Source organism: Magnolia sinica, chromosome 16 (assembly GCF_029962835.1).
Source record: "Magnolia sinica isolate HGM2019 chromosome 16, MsV1, whole genome shotgun sequence".
NCBI lineage: Eukaryota > Viridiplantae > Streptophyta > Magnoliopsida > Magnoliales > Magnoliaceae > Magnolia > Magnolia sinica.
The window spans coordinates 53,289,783-53,304,273 of record NC_080588.1 but is presented as its reverse complement, the minus strand read 5'-3'; positions in this window follow the sequence as shown (position 1 = coordinate 53,304,273).

The following is a 14,491-nucleotide window of genomic DNA, read 5'->3' as shown; positions in this document are numbered from 1 at the left end:
AATTTTCAATCACCGAATCTAGTGCTAGTGGCCTCCGTAGTACCCCATTCTTGGCTCCCAGCACCCATACACCAGGTTCCGATCTTGGGATGCTACAAGGAGGATTTATAATTATCAGTCTGATTCGTAGTGAGTGAAACCACAACATAACCCATGAATAATAACCACAAGAACACCATCACAAAATCCACTATGATCAAAACTTCTAAGTATAATGCGTCTAAAAGGAAATACAAGATGATAATGATAACAGAAACGTAAAAGCTCGACTGCACGCTCCAACTCTGACGAGGCTACGGCTGCGTCCTGGCGTCACCTGCATGCATTAATCGTGTATAAGCTTATAGAAAGCTTAGAGGGTGGTGTAAGTGTGTGCGTAATATAAGTGTGCTTAGAATGCAAGGTCAGAGTAATGCGGAATCATGCTGATGAGTACATGAATGTAATCAGCCGTCCCAAGGCTATGCAGTGCAAGATATGAATGCTATCGGCCATAATACAGCCATGCGAAGCGAGATGCAACTCAAGCATGCCAATCCTCATCATATATCAGTACAGCTCCTCACTAGAGCATCAAATCAGTACAGTTCTCAGTCTGAATAATCACCGGGGTCTAGTATACTCTACGCCAGCTTGCCGCCCCTATCCGAACGCACAACTGGGAGAGTAGAAGAGACCTCACTATTCGCCTGCCAATATTGGGCCCGGCTCGTCGATAGCGGACCGATTCCTCAAGTTGGTCAAACTCAACCTAGAAGTTGTCCCCTCACTCAGGCGGGTAAGGTCACTCCCCTTTCCAACCGACCACGACACAGTGGGAGATGCGGCCTACTGGTATACGGCCCTTGCACGCTGGTGTATCCACTCGGTCTCGATGTTGGAGTCATCCTCTGGTACCATCGGGTTTAGGAATTTTCACCCAGGGACATCTATGACGCCCATATACTAGAACTAAACATTTTCGGTATCTAACCCAGCCACCCACGATGTGTCTGTAGAGGCTATGGTCCTGATGTTGCTAAGGCATACAATAATCATGATCACACAAATGTAAGTACATGAATCACCCTACCAAACATGCAACAATCCTGCACACGTCGCGCGCTCATGTAGGGCAACTACGCCTATCAGGGAGCCTATAAACAATCCGCTCGAAGGCATATGCTATGATTAGTCACTCGTCATATCAGACGTACATATGATGCGTATGATCATGTATCATGGATCTAAACATGTCATAGGGTGACGGGCTCGTGCATAAGGGATATGGGCCTAGACGGCTTACTCACTACAAGTATGGGCCCATCAGTGGGCCTTAGGGAGAGTGACAATGCGGACGTTTAACTAACATTATCCTTACAATGTGGGCATCAAACTATCATTGCTCCCAAGGCATAGCCCACTATAATAGTCAACACGTAAACCATGGTAGAATCACGTTATAATGGGCCTCATGTACATCCCATTGGGCCTCGACCCATGGGCCTTCAATACATTAAATGGGCCTCATATACATGGGTCTCGTATATATCAAAATGGGCCCCAACGGATGGTCCACAACTACATTAAGATAGGCCTAATCACATGGGCCTTGCATACATCATAATGGGCCTCATACAAGTCAAAGTCGGCCTCAATAATGGGCCTTAAACAAATCAAGGTAGACCTCATATAAGATGGACAACGTGGACATAAAACATATGGACAACATTGATGAAATACATGTACATGGTGGAGTTACTCACATATCACGGTGAGCCACCGTTCCATCTGGATGGTGGAACATGAACACATACATCAGCGGTGGGTCCCATTCACGTGGCCCACCCTTTGTATATATATTATACTGTAATATACTATAATATAATATATTATAATATACCATATTATAATATAATACATACATAAATCATCAAGGACCACTGTAATTTTTATTCGTCATCTAACTATTGTTATGTCACAGGGATCCAGGGGCCCACCGTAATATTTATTTTCCATCCAACCCTTTGATAAGGTCACACGTGACCTGGGCCCACTGTGATATTTATCTGACATCCAACCTATTTAAAAGGTCACGTGGACCTAGGAAAACTGGGGCCCACTAGAATGTTTATTTGCCACCCAAACTGTTCATAGGGTCATGGTCAGGGGCCCATCATAATGTGGTTCGCAAATCTAGCCCACCCATTATGTGTGTCCCACTTGGTTGAGGGTTCGGACCAAGTTTCAGCCACATCCAAATTTTAGGTAGGCCCCACCAAGTGATTTTATATGTTTTAGGCATGTCTTCACATGATTTTAGATGGTGTGGCCCACCTGAGTTCCGTATACGACTGATTTTTGGGATATCCCATAATTTAAAGGGGACACCTTAAATGCACGATGTTGATGTTCGAAACGCATCATGGTGGGACCGACAGCTGGGGCCATGAGGGCCAGCCCATCCGTCTGTTTGCCCACTGACAGCGGCAGCAGCAGGTGCTACCTTGCTCCCTTTTCTTTTTTTTTTTTTTGAAAACGGTAGGTCCGGTGGTTTTTGGTAGGTGGGGCCCACCTCAGACAAATCCAACCTAGCCATTGGATTTTATGGCTCAATACAAACGAATCGAGCCCAACATTGATTGGGTTTTGGCGTACCGAAACATCAGGCGGTATTTCAATGGTGAAAATCCTATTACCCGAACTATGGCCCGCCAGGAAGATGGATTAGCCTCATTTTTGGCTCAACACCTAAAATGATTTGGGAGATGGGATAGACGGCTTAGATTAAGTACATGCATCAAGGTGGGGCCTATATGGGCAGTCCACCCCTACTTATAAAAAAAGAACCCATTTTTTGTTAGCTGTTAGTACACGCCCATGTCAGTACACGCACTCCATGTTAGCCACTGTCCACCGTCCAGGACGCTGGACGACATGGATACACAACATTGTGGTGGGTCCACATTAAGGTGGGTCCCACATGCACGTGGCCCACCTGTTTGGACCACCATGATATTGGTCTTTTCTTTCATCTTGGCTTGCTAATGGGTTGGATGGCATAGATCCAACACATTCATCCAATTGGTCCCACATGAAATATATGATTTATGGTGGGCCACACTTATCCCTTCATCATTATCACCATTCAAAGAGAGAGAGAGAGAGAGAGAGAGAGAGAGAGAGAGAGAGAGAGAGAGAGAGACGAGGATAGAGAGGAGGGACCCCGCCACTATGGGCCCTCTATTGATACAACACATACATCAAGTGGGTCCCACAACAAGTGGGCCCTTAAAGTTGAAATAAACGATGAATCACCCACCTCTAGGCCTCCTTCTTGCTCCCCTAGCTTCCTTAGCTCCTTGCCTTCAAGTTTGATGGTGGTAGATGATGAATGAACGGTTGAGATGTGAGATGAGAGGGTAGGGGAAAGTGGGCCATACTTATTGTTTGGGAGGGAGAGAGCTTGGACGTATGGAGTTTGGGTTGCTTGGGAGATTTGAGAAATGAGAGAGAGAGAGAGAGAGTGAGGTGATGGGAATGATAAGAGGTGATGGAGTGATGGATTGAGTGATGGATGAAGTGATGTGAGGGTTGACTTTGGGTAGCTTGTATAAGAGAGAGGTAAGGATAGGGGTATGGGTTGCCTGTACTTGACTTGATGTGTGAGGTGTACTTGATTGATGGGATTAATTGATTGATTGATGGGACATGTTGTAGAGATTCCCTTGAGGTTTGTAACGCGCGGCGTTTTCCTCGAAATGAACGTGGGCCAACATCTTCTAACCTGGGTATCGGGTCGGTGTGCGAGTCGCGATGTTGGAACCGCGGCGATGACGCGGTCACCAAGGTACAGGTTTCGGTTCGAGCTGACTTTGGCATGCAAGTCTCGGCTTAGGATCGTGTACAAACGTCGGATACGGGTCGAGGATTGCCAAAATTTGGCCAAAAGGACCGCAGAAGCCAACGGAACGGTACGGACTAGGACATGGGTCTTACAACTATTCAGTTTAGTCATTGGCTAGATGTTAAGATCATTGAATCAGAATAAATTTTACGTAGGATGGACAATCAAAGGTAAGACATACTTGGGTAAATCTTGAAACAACAATTAAAATAAAGTATATAAAAATCAGAGATGGTAGGATTGTGACGACTGTGTTTTTGGAGTTTACTTTCAATTATAAGATAGGGATCTGACTGTTTGTAAATGTATTCTCAAAATAGTGTTTATTTTATACCGGATAATGCTTGATTGGAACCTTTTTTCATTCTTGTTATATTTTTAACATATTCTAAAATTATTTTTATATCCACACAAAGTTAGCCTGAGGTGGGGCCCTCGTCATCTGCAAGCTCGGACAAACCCATGCGGATTAGCTGGTGACCCCTGAAACAGCGAGGTAGTCGGTGGATAAGTTTTGTGGGCCCACCATGATGTGTGTGTTTTTCCACGTTGTCCATTCATGTTTTCAGATCATTTTAGGGCAGGACTTACCATTAAAAACTTCTCAAGGATCCCAATGCAATATTTATTTATCATCTAGCGTGTTGATAAGGTCATATAAATCTGGATGAAGGGAAAATAGAAATTTCAGCTTGGTGCAAAACTTCCGCAGACCTTAAGAAGTTTTCAACAGGGGCATTTAGTAGCCACTGTTTCTTATAATGTGGTCCACTTGAGCTTTGGATCTGACTCGTTTTTGGGCTGATGCACTAAAATGAGCTGCCAAAATGGATGAACGACATGAATAAAACACATACATTATGGTGGACCCACAAAGCTTTCAACCACTACCTGAATGGTGCAGGAGTTACAAGCCAATCTGCGTCCTAGACAAAGGAAGCGGATTGCTACAACAAGTGACAAGAATTTAGGTGGGGCCCACTGTGATGTTTGTGCGAATCCACCCCATCCATTCATTTTTTTTTTTTTGGTTAAGTGATGTTTATGAGAATCCACCCCATCCATTCGTTTATCGATCATGTTACGACATGGCCCAGAAAATGAGGTAAATCCAAAACTCACGTGTCTCAGGGGAGGAAAATGTGGCTAAGGAAATGTTTAGTGCTGAAATCTCCCTGGGTCCACCATAATGTTTATATGCCATCCGTGTTGTTCATATGGTCATTACTACTGGGATGGGATGAACTGAAAAAACAAAAATATTAGCCTGTGTTCCCTCTCGTTTTCAAAATTTATATTGTTCATGTGGTCATTATTGTTACGATGGGATGAACTTAGAAAACAAAAATATTAGCCTGTATTATCTCTCGTTTTCAAATTTTGATCATGTGTGACATGCATGGTGCTCTAGAAGTGAATGTGTGCCTTGATTCCAACCAAAGAACTTTGACCCTGTGTGCATGGTACTTACCAAACAAACTACTTTGACCCCAAATGCCAAGGTAAACAAATACAACAACACCAACTGTATATGATTGATATACGAGGAGACATGTCGCCTATTCAGTCACTCGTAAGATATTGTTTAAAATGATCAGGCGATAAGATTATCGGAGGGTAAAGTCTGTCCTCTAAAAATGAATCACAATAATTACCTTCACTATAAAAGGCCTTTCATATACAAAAGTCAACAAAAAGGAAACACTTATAGTCGACCACAAGAAGTAACTACAAAGCACCTTTTTAGAGAACTTCTTGTATTACAATGGAAGTCATCCAGCATGGAAGCGTAGACTTGGATTACAACTACTGGATTACTATTACTCCCAAGGAACGTAAAAGATAGATTATGCTAAGGAATATAAATGATAATTGATAGATTTAATTTGTTTGATTGGGTTGGTATAAGACACTTTGCATGGTTGAACTCCTTTGCTATTTATAGATCTCCTTGAGATATCCATTTAAACGCTTCTCACATTCAGTTAGTTTCAGCAATTACTTCACCACCACTCTGGCCTTCCAAACTCTTCTTGGACACCTATCCCGATAACTACTTCAACATTGCTTACCATGTTTCGTCTTTCAGTGCTCGGCCATGCTCTATCTTTGGATGACGTATATTATCTAATTAACCAATGTTAACTGTAATTCCACAACGCGCACTTGAAATATTTTCACAGATCTTATACGTGTTGTATATACTTCTCGTTCAATGACACATATCCTTTCTTGATTGACTCTTCCAGGAATGGTAAAAAATAGGGTACAAAATTGCCCCTCACGTCGCTTCACCTTTGAGCAAAAAGGTAAAAGCGATGGTGGTCCATTGTTCAATGCAATAAATGTGACCGGCCTTCTTTTCACATGTCAACTTCCTATTATTATGCTTGATCAGGATGAAAACCCAATGGCAGTTTTGCTTTTCTAATGGCTATTGTTGTGACATCTAACAAACGATTGAATCATACAATATATAAGTCATAATGATCTTGTCATTAATGTGAGCGTTCCTGACTGACATATATGGCATTTCGAATTGACTTTGATTTTTTATGCCTCTTGCCTACTTAACCCTCTTCCTTCCTCTTCCCAAATTCTTCACAACCCAAGGCTTTTATTGTTGTTGCCATGACTGCCTCTTTGCCTTCTTCCCTTGCAACCTTCCATTAGGAATACCTCATTACAGAGCTAGGCGCTGTTTCCTCCATTCCTCATTGACTAGAACATGACATTCCTTTCGCTTGGACCAACCTTCCACCTCGAAATCACTGACCAAGATATCTCAGTAGCGGATCAATTTTTTCCTAGCTCTCTAGGGGAAAGATTACTATTTCAATCTTAATTACCTGATCCTGCAAATGCCTTCACAACTCCATGATCTTGGCCGAAATTAATGAAAGGGTTGCTATAATCATATAATTGGGTACTTTAACAACATGGTGATACATGGAGACAAGTCAGCATTTATGAATACATTATACTCACTCTTTGAATTTCCAACATATGCCAATCTATTAACCATGGCTTTGACTTTTTAGAGTTAATCAATCAACACCTTCTACTTCGGTTGTGGTCCCATGAGCCCTCCAGTCATGGATGTTTGTACTCTAACCCACCTTCTTCCTTTCAGTGAGGCGGTCTACCCAAGCTTCACTCAAGAAGTCTCTGTCTCCCTTACGTTGCACCGAACATTACTTTGGTGGCACTGAACCTTGCTTCGGTCGCACCTAAAGTTGGGCCGAATTATTTTCAAAAATCACAATTTGCTGCTGAATTGTTTTGTGCACTTTTAGTCGAACCGAACCAACCTCAGGTCTCATTGAGTAGTCAGTTTATTCTGTTATTTACATTGTGTGATTCTTAAACTTTTCTCCACCTTTTGTATTCAGTTTTCTTGTATATTTGGCATATGAATTCTTCATTAGTGACTTACAAATCTCCAAATCTTTTTTTGATTAATTTTTTCAGCTTTAATCTTTCTTCTTCGGCATGATTTTATCTTTCTTTCCCAAATTACCTAGCATGTACAAGCTAGATTTTAGTTAATCAATTAAGTACGTTGAATGCATAGAAACTAGTGCAATTGAGAGAATGCATATGCAATATTTAGATGTTATCATACCCTCAACTAGCATTTTGCTAGTCCGTAGCAAAACATGCGAGAAATTTTGAATTTAAAAATAATTCTAAAGAGAAACCTATTCTGTAATCTTAAATAATTTCAACCTAATCCAATTTAGAGGGAACAAAATCAAACATATCATTCACATAAATTCAAATACTTTGATAAATATTTCGATTAAACTCAAGTAATGATCATCTAATTGAAGAATTCCCAACATTGAGTTTCATGAATGTATTATGTATCCAGACTTAAAGGGTTATGGATAGGCTAACTCCTCTGTACAGGGTCTTAGCTTTGGTTGCCTCCCCTGTCAGCGTGACCCACTCAGTTTCTGCCTCCACATGGGCTGTTGGTTCTGTTAGCAGTAGTGTCTCTCTTCCCATTGGCCCTGTGCCCCCTTATGTTGATACTCTTTTGGTCTCAGTTTTTTGTTTTCCCTGTATAGCTCGTTCGTATTCTACATGATAGGTGTGGCCCGGATCCTTTTTGTTGGGGCCTGTCCAAATGATTGTACATCTCTACTTCTCATGAATACAATTCTTCAGTTTTTATTTTATTTTATTATTTTTTTTGAAAGACTTAACAACACCATAGATCTAGTTTTTCTACCTTCAATCTTATAATGATAATCAAATAATTGAACAAATCAACCAAAACCCTAAACTAGAACTTATTTTATAGTTCAACAATTCACTCTTTCAGCTCTTTGATTTTTCCATTAATGGCTAGGTTTCACACTATTACTTCTTTATTTTTTTTTTTTAAACAATCTTTTCATAAACAATTTAATAAGTAGCCCTTCTCAATGAAAACTATTTTTTTAATTGGGTAATACTCTTTGTTTTTCACTTTTTCTCAATAAACATGATGGACAAATTCCCTAGGCTTAGTTCGTAGCATTCTTCATAATCATCATTTTAACAATTCAGTGTCCAAATTTAGGTCTAATGTGTAAATTAGATGTGGCACATGAATTCATAACTCAATTAATGTTCAAAAATTTTCAACTAAATCTCTTTAAAATGAACTTAATCGTTAACATTCATTAAGTAACCAAAATTTAGGCTTTTAAAAATATTAAATACTAACTCTCGAATTTTATCTCTTAAGACTATCTAAAATTACATAATTCATTTCTTAATTAATTTATTTTAATTTAGAATTTTCAACTCTAAAAATCTCTATAAACCTACTCCCAACATAAAATCTACATTAACCTCATTATATAGAATATATTTCATAAAAATAACATGAGAACAACAAAATAAAGAGGAGTAAGTGGAACAAGTACCTGAAGTGCGACATATGACAACAAACTTTAAAGATTGACGTTTTAGCAACAAAAAATTATGAAACAAAATTTCATATTCTACCGAAAGAAACTAAATCCTAAGAAAGCAAGGAAAAGGTATCTCCATCAAACTAGGAGATCAGTCTCGATACACATGATCTTCTAGAGTATGGACTCTTCTTTTGGAACAAATTTTTTCCATAAACGGTTTCAATATCTGGCCATTTACTTTAAACACATTACCATTTTTAGGATTCACAACTTCCACAACCCCATAAGGATAAACAGTCTTTACTATGAATGGGTTGATCCATCTGGATCACAATTTTCTAGGAAAGAGTGGAGACGAGAATTATAAAGGAGAACTTTCTGGTTTACTAAAAATGTCCTTGTCATGGAACACTTTCATCATCTCTTTAAAAATTCTTGCATTGTCATACATGTCTTTCCTAATTTCTTCCAACTCAAGCTAAAGCTTATGTAGTGTACTGGCTTTCTGAATGTTGAAATTAAACTTCTTTATGGCCTAAAATGCATTTTGTTCAAATTCCACTATTAAGTGACAAGAATTCCCAAAGATGAGTCTATAGGGAGACATTCCAATAAGAGTTCTAAAAGCAGTCCTATAAGCCCACAACAGGTCAATTAGCCTTAAAAACTAATCCTTACATATTGGATTCATAGTTTTCTCTAATATTCGTTTAATCTCCCTATTGGAAACTTTAGCTTGGCCACTTGTCTGTGGATGACAGGGTGTGGCCACTTTGTGTGTGATACCATATTTCCTAATTAAGTTCTCAAATGCTCTATTACAAAAGTGTGGACCACCATCACTAATTATAAATCCCGACGTTCCAAATCTTGATAAGATAATTTTCTTTTAAAATTTGTGATCAGTAGGTGTGCAAGGAATCGCCTTCACCCACTTGGAAACATAATCCACAATTAGAAGGATGTAAAGATATCTAAAAGGTGGGGGGAAATGTCTTATCAAATCAATACCCCAACAATTAAAAAGTTCGACAATTAAGATAGGATTTTTAGGCATCATATTTATGCGTGACATTTATTCCATTTATTGACATGGCAAATATGCTTTGCAAAACTCATCGGTATCTTTAAACATCATCGGGTAATATACACCACATTGAAGAATCTTAGCGGTGGTTTTCTTTGCCAAAAAAATGACATCTATAAACTTGTGATTGATTGAAAGAGATAACACTAGAGTGTTCATTATTTAGAACACATCTCTTAATGATTTGGTCTGGACAATATTTAAACAAATAAGAATCGTCTTAGAAAAACTACGTACCTCAGTTAAAAATAATTTCTTACTTTGTGTGTCCAATGAATTGACAAAATTTTAGTTTAGGAGAACTAGAATTAATGATGCTATGAAACAAAAACCAAACAAACAATGTTAGTTTCCAAACAAATCTGTAACAACCTAAATAGAACTAAACTTATTAGAATTAAAACCTAAAAGCAAATCCCTCGAAATCGAAACCCTAACCTAAACCGAAGTATTTTCAGCACAAATTGCCTAACAACGACGTCAAAAATTTGATCGAACCCAAGGGTTGACAACCCCAAGTATATGGTTGTGGTGTAATAATTACTCGGAAAGACCAATGTCGATCCATAGGAAATTTGGTGAGAATATGCTAAGATTTTAATCTAAGAAAAATGGTTGGTATGAGTTCTTAATTCAACGGGATAAAGTTGTGAAAATGATGATAAAAAGAACTAAGGATCTAGGAATCTCCAATTAATAGACTTTTGAATTCAATTTGTCTTCTTGAGTTGATAACTCAACTAGAACTTGATTCCAATCCAGTCTAATAGAAAGATAACACATTAATATCAATCAAAACATCCAACATTGATTATAATCATGATAGGCTTAATCTCTCATGAAGATTTATGTAATCTTATTACAGGGAATTAAAATCATCTAATATACTCCAAAGAGACAATAGATCAAACAACTTTATAAATTGATTGCTTTTCCAATTTAGGAATTTAATCACATTCAATCAGAATTCAACATAAAACCCTTAACTTTCAATGAAGAAAAAAATTAAATATCATATATTCATCCATTAGCCTTATCTAAGATATTAGCAAATCAAAGACATGATTGATCTAAAACTCAAAAAGAAAAAAAAATAAAAACTAAATAGAACCAAATGATTAGAGAAGAATGAGGACTCCTTGGAGGCTTCACAACTCCTTGCTTTACAACTTCTACCCTCATTCATACATAGGAAATCTTAAAACACCTCCTTAAATAGGAAAAGTTTGTACTGACTTTAATTTATGTACTTTGGTTATGCTTCGGCTGTAGCCGGTTAGGACATTCGATTGCACCGAATTTAGGCTTCGGTCGCATCAGATTAACTCTCGGTTATAGCCACATTTTTTTGATTTGCATCTGAAGTCTTTGTCACCCTTAGGTCGCACCAAACATTACTTCGATGGCATGAACCTGGCTTCGATCGCACCTAAAGTAAAGCTGAATTATCTTCGAAAATCACCATTTGTTGTTAGACTATTTTACGTACTTTCGGTTGGACAGAACTAACCTAGGTGGTACTGAACCGTCTATTTATTTTGTTATTTCCATGGTGTGATTCTCAAACTTTTCTCCACCTTTTGTATTTGGTTTTCTTGGATCTTTGGTATGTGAATTCTTCATTAATGACTTCCTAATCTCCAAATCTTCTTTTAATCAATTTTTTTAGCTTTAATCATTTTTCTTCGGTATGATTTTATCTTTGTTTCCTGGATTACATCGCATGTACAAAGTAGTGTTAGTTAATCAATTAAGTACTTTGAATGCATGGAAACTAGTATAATTAAGAGTATAAATATGCATTATTTTGATGTTATCAGTTGCACCTGCATTTCCTTGGGTGGAGGCAATGTAAAAGGTGTTGAGGGCTCATTTGCCTCGGAAGAGTTTTGGGTAACCCTTCAACTCATATCTTCATAGTTGGATTAATTAGTTAAAATTGGCTCACACTAGTATGTTTACCAAATCAGGTTTCCCACTGGGCATACCAAAACTTATTGCTCTCGGTTTCAAAATTCGATCACATGTGCTATGCGTGAGCATGCTAGAATCGATTATGCAACTTGATTTTAACCGAACAACTTTGACCCTAAGCACCAAAATAGGCAAATATGAAAGTAACGACTGAATATGACCGAGATCTGAGGAGACCTGTCACCTATTCAACCACTCGTAAGATGTTGTTTAAAATGATCAAGAGATTATCAGAAGTAGGATTCGTCCTCCAAAAAATGAGTTGCACCAATTGCCTTCGATAGGAAAGGACTTTTAGATGCAAAAGAGGAAAAAAAAAGAAACACTTATAGTCGACTATAAGGAGTAACAACAAAACACCTTTCTGAGAGAACTGCTTGTATGAAGTCGTCCAGCATAGGATCATAGACTTGGATTACAATTAATGAATATTCCAATTAAGGATTACAGCCACTGGATTACTGCTACTCTTAATATAAGATTAGGCTACTGGTTACACTAAGGAACATAAATAATATATTATGGTACAAAAAATGTTGATTTTATATAAAATATATTTTTTAAAATAAATATAATAGAATATATAATATGTTTGAAAAACACCTTTTGCGGGTTTTTAAGAATAGTCCCACATGGGAAAGGGAAGAGAAGAAAAAGCGGTTTAAATGAAAACAGTTGAGTATTATAATATTTATTTACCTATTCCAAGGACTATGGACCTTGTGTGTTCTAGTGCGTAGCACTGGAACACCCGCGCGTGCGCGCACGGGCACGGGCATGGGCACAGGCTCGGGCTCGATCTCAATCTCGGTCTCGGTCTCAGGCACGGGCACGGGCTCAGTGTGAGGGCGTGGGCATGTGAGGCAGTGTGGCTGTAGAGGCGCTAGTGGCGCACTTTGCACTTCGCATGATGCGAACCATCTCACAACCCAATCCAGCACTACCATACGAATTGAGACAGCTTACTACTCCTCTCTCTAAACTCCAGTAATTCCAGCAAGATAACAACGGTTAAACCTTTGCAAGAAGAACAGACCAACGGTGTGGTCTAGAACAGTTCAACTGAACCAGTGGCTGAAGACTTGACCGGTGCAGTGGTCTAAATCATAATTTTCTTCTTTTTCTTTCTTCTGAGATTTTTCTTTTATTGTATTTCTGCCAGACTGAGTGTAATAGAGTTCCAATAGGTGGGCTTTCGTGTTTGTTGAATGTAGACCCACACCAGGCTCGTCGTATCCTAAAAGCGATTTGCCTGTAACCTATCAGCATATTCAATTCACTTGAGTAGGGGCAAATAACGCTTTAAGAACAGCGTTTCAGACGTGCTTCAGCCTGTCCATATTTCAAATTTATTTGTAATTTTTGGTTTCCACATTATACAGAAATTATATCAATCTGTATAATTTCCAGCAATCTTAAAGCGTTATTTGATGAAAGCCGACAATGTTTCATCCATCAAGTTGATGAATCAGGACTTGGTACGTCTTGGTCGGTTCGATGGAACCAATTTTACAAGATAACAAGACAAGCTGAAATTTCTCTTGATGGCGCTGAAGATCTATTACATATTAGATCCAAATCTACAAGCGCTACCTGAAGCATCCGACACAGATACACCTGAACAGGTGGCTGCCCACACCAAACGAGCTGAAGACGAACTCTTGTGTCGAGGACACATTCTGAACGCGCTCTCCGACCACCTATACGATTTGTACCAACAGACATCATCAGCAAAGGATATCTGGGCCGCTTTGGAGTTCAAATACAAGGCTGAAGAAGAAGGTACCAACAAGTTGCTCATCGCCAGGTATTTTGACTTCAGCATGGTAAATAATAAACCACTGCTGCCCCAAATCCAAGAACTGCAGCTAATAGTAAACAAAATCAAAGTGATAAAAATTGATCTTCCCAAATCATTCCAAGTCGGGGCTATAATCGCTAAATTGCCTCTGATGTGGAAAGACTATAGAAAGAAGTTGCTGCATAAAACTGAGGACTAAATACTGGAACAAATTCAGAAGCACCTTAGAATTGAGGAAGAATCCCGTAACTGCAATAGAAAGAATGATAACGGGAATGCCTCGTCCAAGGTACATGTAGTAGAGAACACTAATAGCAAGAATATTGAGAAAGACGATTCCCTGAAACCCAATAAAGGGAAATTCAAGAAAAACACCCAAAAGAATAACCGAAAGTTCAAAGGCCCATGCCACGTCTGTGGAAAAACTGGGCACTATGCTCAAGTATGCCGATATCGCAAGTCTAAAACAGAGGCAAGTGTAATAGAAGAAAGCGATATTATGGCTATGATCACTGAGGTGAATACCATCCAAGGAAAAGTTTCAGGTTGGTGGTATGATACTGCCGCCATAGTACATGTGTATTATGACAAATCGGCCTTCAAAACCTATGAGGAATTGACTGATGGTCAAGAAGTCCAAATGGGTAATGAAGTCTAATCGAAAGTCGTCGGCAAAGGAACTGTCGAACTGATATTCACTTCTGGAAAGAAAGTGATTTTGACTAATGTATTGCACGTCCCAGACATGAGGCGAAACTTAGTTTCTGGGGATCTTCTGGGAAAACCAGACATTAGGGTGGTGTACGAGTCAGGTAAACTGATTCTGTCTAAAA